Consider the following 7659-nt stretch of genomic DNA (forward strand, 5'->3'; position numbering starts at 1 on the left):
GCCGCAGTCAACTGACTGAAATAAAAGAATATATATATATATAAATGTACCTAAATAGGTATATTTTTTATATGCAAGCCACTGATAAAATTTATTTTTTAAATTTTCCTTAATTATATATATAATTCTGGGTCTACGTGTGTATATTTAAGTTTGTGTTAATGTTTACGAAGACAAAATATAATGGGTAAAAGTGTATATATATATTTCCAGTTACTCAGTGTCAATGTGTGAATGAGTGTGTGTGTGTGTGAATACGTGCGTGTGTATGTATATGCATGTGTTTAAATATTGTATGTACGGAGCTGATATTAAAATTGTGAACGTCCACTGTTACCGTGTGTGTATGTATATAAAGGTGTGCTTGTATCTACGCATGTGTATAAATATGTGTACTGGTATGTATGTGTGTCTGAGAGCATGAATATAAAACTGCGCTTTGCACGTACGCCCGTATGTATAGATCCGTGTATCTGTGTGTCTATTTATCTGTGTGCATATAGCTATCATCGTACGCTTTCGTAAGTGTGTGTGTGCGTGTGTGTGTACGTCTGGCTATAAATATATACTTGTAAGTGCGTCTGTCAGTGTGTGTATGTGCGCAAATATAAATATACGCTTGTCTGTACGGCTGTGTATATATAAGTGCCCACACGTGTGTGTATGTGTGTCAATATAAATGTGTGCTTGTATGAACGTATGTATGTGTGTTAATATCCGTCTGTGTAAACGAGGCTGAACCATCTATTAGTACCACATGTGAAGCCAGTCCTCTCCACCGCCGCCGCTTGTGCTGGGCTGGAGTAAAAGAAGCACAACGGTTTGTCGTCGTCGTCATTCAGTAAGTTCGGCGGATTAGCTCTGTCACACACCGGCCCCCGACTAAGCAGTGAAAAAACACCTCCTTCCTTTTACATATTTACTAAGTACGACTTCACTATCAAACCACATCGTAGTCGATCTTACCAGTGCAATATTTATAATATTTATACACACACACACACACACACACACACAGAGGACGTTTGGCATTCGAACTGAACACACAAACTTTTTTTTTGCACCGCCTTCGAAGTTTGATGGGACAAACGGTGATAAACAAAAGGTGAAGAGAAAGTTTTTTTAATAAACTTTCTTTACCTCGGAAAAAAAGAGGAGATAAAAACAAAATAGGAAATGTCTTTAATATTAGGTATTTAAATAAAGAGACATATATTTACAGTTCACTCACGTGTCCACATTGGACGAGTGTAGAGACTGGTTTTGTCTTATCAGTGGTGGAGGAGTACAGCCATCGTTGTTATCATCGGAGTATTGTAGTTAATCTTCTTTTTTTTACCTTCAAACAAACAAAAGAAGAAAAGAACAGGAGACCGAAGAGGTTTTTGTTTTGTTTTTAAGTTTACCCTGTCCCCACCTTCGCCAGAGAAAAGAAACAAAAGAAAGACAGAAAGAAAGTAGTGAATGCCTTGGAGAAAGAAGGAGAGGTAGCAGAGGTGAGAGAAAGAGGGGGAGAAGAAACTTTTAATGAAGCAGAGAGAGAGAAAAAGAGAGAGACAGTAAGAGTGTGGCAGAAGGAAAACCGTGCGTGTGTGTTCTGTTCTCTCTGTGTGTGGAGAGAGAGAGTGTACTGTGAGCTATCAGCCGTGTGCTCTACTGCTTGTGTGTGTATATATATATATATATATATACATCTTTTATATGTGTGTGTATTTGTGTAATTGTATCTGTAAGTTTGTGTATGTGTGAGCCCGGTTGTGCCGTATGTCGTGAGCTGGGCTGCTCTGGATGCGCAAACAAGGCGGCGGACTGGCGTTTACCTGCCGTCAATATACACTCACCAAAATGGTTCTACTATGGTCGATAATTTACCTTTTCCTCGGAGTACATTCACAACAAGTTCAACGTTCGACGCAAACACAGGATACACATTTGGCGGTCGGCATGTAAGTCTTCTTTTCCTTGTTCATTTCGTTTATAAAAACTTTATTTTTTATTTAAATATCTGCATATGTACAGGGCTACGGTAAAAAAAAAAAAAAAACTTCCACCTTCACCATTCGTTGTAATACTTTGTATAACAAATACACTCTGTGCACGAGTCCAGACAATAATGGTAACTGAAAAAAAACCCAGTAAAATATCGGTTATGTGTGCATACCATTATCACCTGCCGAACCTTAATAGTACCATCACAATGGCTATGTAAAATCTGGAAGCTTTTTCTGCCGCATTACATATATATATATATATATATATGTATATACACATATTGTGTGTGTGTTTATACCTGACCATGTTTATTTTACAGGACCACTTCTGTATTTTCTATTACACACACACACACAAATGCTCGCTCCCTCCACCCACCCTCTGCATAAGCTGATGTTTCGGCCAGTATTGGCCTAGACTTGACTTAATAGCACATACATGTGTGTTCGTGCTTGCTTGCATATATATGCACACTTCTAGACACACACACACACACACACACACATGCAATTAATATATTAATGACTGCATACATCTCAACACTCTCTTTCTCTCTACACACCCATTCATACATACATACATATATATATATTTATTTATATATTGTAGGCTGCGAGGTGGTCACAATGCTTGCTTTATATTATGTATTGTAGCGATAAACTATTACGCCGTCGTCGTCTTACGATTATTTTTGATAAACTTTGAATTTCTTGCCGGGAATCTTTATGTAAATGTCAACACTTGTTGATGGAACACAGAACCAGGAACTGTTGGAATTGTTTACATCAAACTTCCATAGAGCAGCAGCACCACCACACCATCTCACCACACACACACACACTCGAACATGTGTACATATTTATAAAACAGTAGCCACTGGGTCTTTGTTTCCTTTCTCCAACTTCGAGGGACATTTCTCTTGAGTATTTTTACGTGTAATGACATCGAGTAGATCAACACTTCGACTATGCACGTTTGGTGCTTATCTCTGTTCACTGAATTATTTTCACATTCCTTCATAGTTTTCGGAATGTATTGAAATTTTTTTTTCTTGCATATTCGTAATCTCCGATATCTAAAACGTAGGAACACGAAAATTTTTTTTTTTTTTAAATGCGTGTTTTAAGGAGAGGTGCAAAACTGCATTAGCCCCACATTTAGCAATATTCGTTCAGTTTATATATTATTGTTGCATGCGTGTATATATTTAAAGCTATGGTAAATGCTATGCGAGGGGATGTGGGAAGGAAATTGTGCTTATGTATTCGGTGAACTGGTTCGCTTTACATTCTCACAGCCGCAGATTCGATCACACGAACCGACATCACGTTGGTCAACTGCGCCAGTCCTACATAGCTTCGGGTGGAGCAAAACTCTTCTGAGTGGACATAGGTTGAGGGCAGTCTATGTAGTAGTTTGTCAAGGTGGACTGCTACCCGTATCAAAACACGTTAGCACGCCGGGCGAAATGCTTAGCGATATTTCGTCTGTCTATGTTCTGAGTTCAAATTCTGCCGAGGTCGAATTTGCCTTTCATCCTTTCGGAGTCGATAAATGGTAATTTTTCAGATTAACACCCACACGATCTTCACTAGGGTTAGGTTTTAGGGTAAGGGTTAGGGTTTTATGGTTAGTTTTAGGGTTAGCGTTTGGGTTAGGGTTACGGTTAGGGACGGAATTCCCTAACCCAAACCCTAAAACCCTAACCCTAACTCTAACCCTAAAACCCTGACCCTAACCGTAACCCTAACACCTTAGTGAAAATCGTGCGGGTATTAATCTGAAAATTTACCCGATAAATTAAGTACCGGTTGCGTACTGGGATCGATCTAATCGACGAGCCCTCTCCCCAAAGATTTCGGGTCGTGTACCTAGAGTAGAAAATAATTACCAGCCCCAGTCAAATGCCGACTTTACGGCAATATAGGATACCCTTCCACGAGCAGGGCAATACACTGGAGCCCCTACGTTCCCAACCACATCACACATACATTAGTATTTTGCCCCTAGTCCTTTGGGGTCTCGGCCCGTGCTCAGGTTATATGTCCAGGTCTTCAGACGGCACAACTCACCGTGTCAGGCTGATTCAGGCTGAGCTTTAAAAGTTGAAGCAATCATTAATCAAGGGTTTTCCGGGTGTGACCATCCACCCTTTATTTGTCATTTATTGGTCTGTATCTAGAATGCATTGTCTGATGTAGCCTTCATTATTATATATCATTAGAATATGCACGATTTGAGTGACCGGGTAGTGTGTCCTCGTTAGAAACACATTGCCTGCGGAATACTCAACCACTCACATTCATACAACACAATGTTGTATTCCATCCTAACTTGCAGTCTACCTGCAATTCCGTGCCCCGCTTAGAGAACCACAGGTATACATCATGTTGAAACCAGCACGACACAGCGTGTGACCAGACCCACTCACCCCTCCCTAACTTCTCGCTCTGTCAGACTGGTTCAAGTTTACCTCATAACTTCCAACCAGGGTCCATGCTACCCTTGGCGGGTGAGTCCATTGTTATTGAAGTTCATAAACATTAGATTGCTTATATTTCTTCTTCTCTCTTGCGCCTTTTAAAGCCTAGCCAGGCTCATGGGCCCGGTTTCCCGGTTTCAACGGCGTATGTGTTCCCCACCTGGACGGGACGCCAGTCCACCGCAGCGTGACTCATTTTTGCCAGCTGAGTGGACTGGAGCAACGTGAAATGAAGTGTTTTGCTCAAGAACATAACGTGTCGCCCGGTCCAGGAATTGAAACCACAATCTTATGATCATGGTGCTGACACCCTAACCACTAAGGCACGCTAACGGGTTACAGATTCTTTATTCGGTGGGGTTTGGGAATAGCTGTCCCTCCAAATCTCATGGGAAAAGAAAGGGATGGTTTTATTGTTTTGTTTTTAATTTACTTCTTTAGTTTTCCTGTTTCATTCAACAGAAATTACAAGTCTGAAAAAATACTTTTTCACAAAATTTTACTTTTCTTTTATTTTATTCTATTTCCTTCCACTTCCGTATTCTTTCCGTTCGCACGATGTATGGGACCTCGAAGGACAACTATTCCCGTCTAATTTTCTTTGAAATACTCAGTTACTTAGTGAAAGCGAAGTGGCCAAGTAGTTAGCGTGTTCTACTCGTGATCGCCAGATCGTGGGTTCAATTCCCAGGCCGAGCGGTACGTTGTATTCCTGAGCAAAACACTATTTCACCTTGTTCCAGTCCATTCAGCTGTAAATAAGCACCCCTGCTATGGACTGGCGTCCTATCCAGGGGGACTGTTATGATCTCGGTTACCTATACGCCACGGAAACAGGATAACAGGTCTGATGGCTCAGGGCTATAATTCGGTTGTATACAATGTTATGGATGGATGGCTATCGGAGACGGCGTCTTCCCAAGGAAGGCCGTCTCAAATAACTGACATGAAGTCACAAGCACGTCCCAGTTTCGCACTCACACACGTGTCCTCTCTCTGCTTTTTTTACCGCTACTACGTTGGGCGCTACTCGTCCGAAACTGCACGTTCTCTTATCTTCACCACTCACGCATTCGCCCGTTTCTATTCCCGTCACCCATATTGCGTTCACCACCACCCCACCATCCGACAGATACCTACTCACCACTACATCCAGTCCATCTTCCCCAGAACCTCCACCTAATGGAATTCCATCCCTACGTCCGTTTTCCAAAACGCACGGTGTTCCCATTGGTCTTTCCTAGTGATTACGATAAAGGCTACTTGTAAACTCCACACACTCTGTTTCAAGGAAGAGACATGTATTGATTGAACATATGCGATATTCTTTCCCAGCCTCATGGTTCCGGGTTCATCCCCACTGCATGGCAGCTTGGGCAAGTGCCTTCTTCTATAGCCTCGGGCCGACCAGAGCCTTGTGAATGAATTTGGTAGACGGAAACTGAAAGAAGTCTGTCATATATATATATATATATATATATATATATATATATATATTGTGTATCTCCCACCGCTTGACAACCGGTGCCGGTGTGTTTACATTCCCGTAACTTAGTGGTTCGGCAAAATTGACCGTTAGACGATAGAATAAGTACCAGGCATTAACAAATTAGTAAGTAATGGGGTCGATTCAATCGACTGAAAATTCTTCAAGGCAGTGCCCCAGCATGGCCGCAGTCCAATGACTGAAAGAAGATAAGATATAATTAAATGTGCCATGAGTAATTTGGAAGATTATGTAAAATAACTGCTTGTACTACGATTCGAACCTATGTCGACAAATAGGTGATACATTAGAAGGATGAATAACAGGCATTGAAGTGTTCAAAGTGAATTATGGCCGACCCTGGATGGCTGCCTTCTCTTGTCAATTCTATCTGTGGTAGGAACTTCGGTGGAGGCGAAGAATACGTGCACCACCCGTTTTCGGCGTAACAAAAACCCTAACCCTAAACACCGGGTGTATGTATTCTTTTCTTTCGTCTGCACTTCCTCCCTCTATCACTGTCTCTCACTCTGTATTTACAAGAGGATTCACAGCGACTTCGAATATTCAATCTACTCTCCTTCGTCGGACAGTCCGAAGAAGTATGCTGGAACTTCGAAGTTACTGTTACTCCCTCTTCTTGTTAAAGTTTAATAAATGTATTCTCAACAAAATGTATTGAGTTGTTCAGTTTAATATTAGAATATTTTTAATATAACTCCGCATAAAAATACAAACATAGGCGCAGGAGTGGTTGTGTGCTAAGAAGATTGCTTCCTAATCACATGGTTCCGGGTTCAGTCCCACTGCGTGGCACCTTGGGCGAGTGTCTTGTACTATAGCCTCGGGCCGACCAAAACCTTGTGAGTGGATTTGGTAGACAGAAACTGAAAGAAGCCCGTCATGTGTGTATATATATATATATATATGTATGTATGTGTGTGTGTGTGTGTGTTTGTTGTCTGTCTGTCCCCCACCATCACTTGATAACCAATGTTGGTGTATTTACGTCCCCGTCACTATCGCTTGACAACCGATGTTGGTGTGTTTACACTTCCGTAACTTAGCAGTTCGGCAAACGTAACCGATAGACTAAGTACAAGGCTTACAAAGGATTAGTTCTTTGATCGATTTATTCGACTAAAGGTGGTGCTCCAGCATGACCGCAGTCAAGTGACTGAAACAAGTAAGAGTAAGTCTATACGCACATAATACACGCATGCGCACACACACACACACATTGCAAACATTCCATACATAAATACCTTAGCAAATAGTTTTCGGTTGATGCATCTTTTGTGCATTTCTATACAATGCACGTTTTGTGCACGAGTATATAATGCACTTTTTGTGTCCGTTTTCAGAACTTGACTGTTGCTAAGTGAGGGGAAGGGGAAGAGAGAATGTCCTGGCGTGCTTCGATGTTGTTTAGGTGTCATTCAATTCCGGTGTCAGCTGCGGTCAAACAAATTTGTTATCAATTACACTCCTTCCGCGAACATCCTGTCACTTTCCCTGATACAACGCCCCGGGGCCACCTTATGTTCTTCTTTTTCTAAGATTTCAAGGAAATTTGCCTACTATTTCTAGCAGTCGCATTCACGCATTGAGTCCCTCTGCCCCCCTCTCTCTCTCCTTCTCTCTCTCCTTCTCTCTCTCTCTTTCTCTCTCTCTCTCTCCTTCTCTCTCTCTCTCCTTC

This window comes from Octopus bimaculoides, chromosome 3, assembly GCF_001194135.2.
Source record: "Octopus bimaculoides isolate UCB-OBI-ISO-001 chromosome 3, ASM119413v2, whole genome shotgun sequence".
Classification (NCBI taxonomy): domain Eukaryota; kingdom Metazoa; phylum Mollusca; class Cephalopoda; order Octopoda; family Octopodidae; genus Octopus; species Octopus bimaculoides.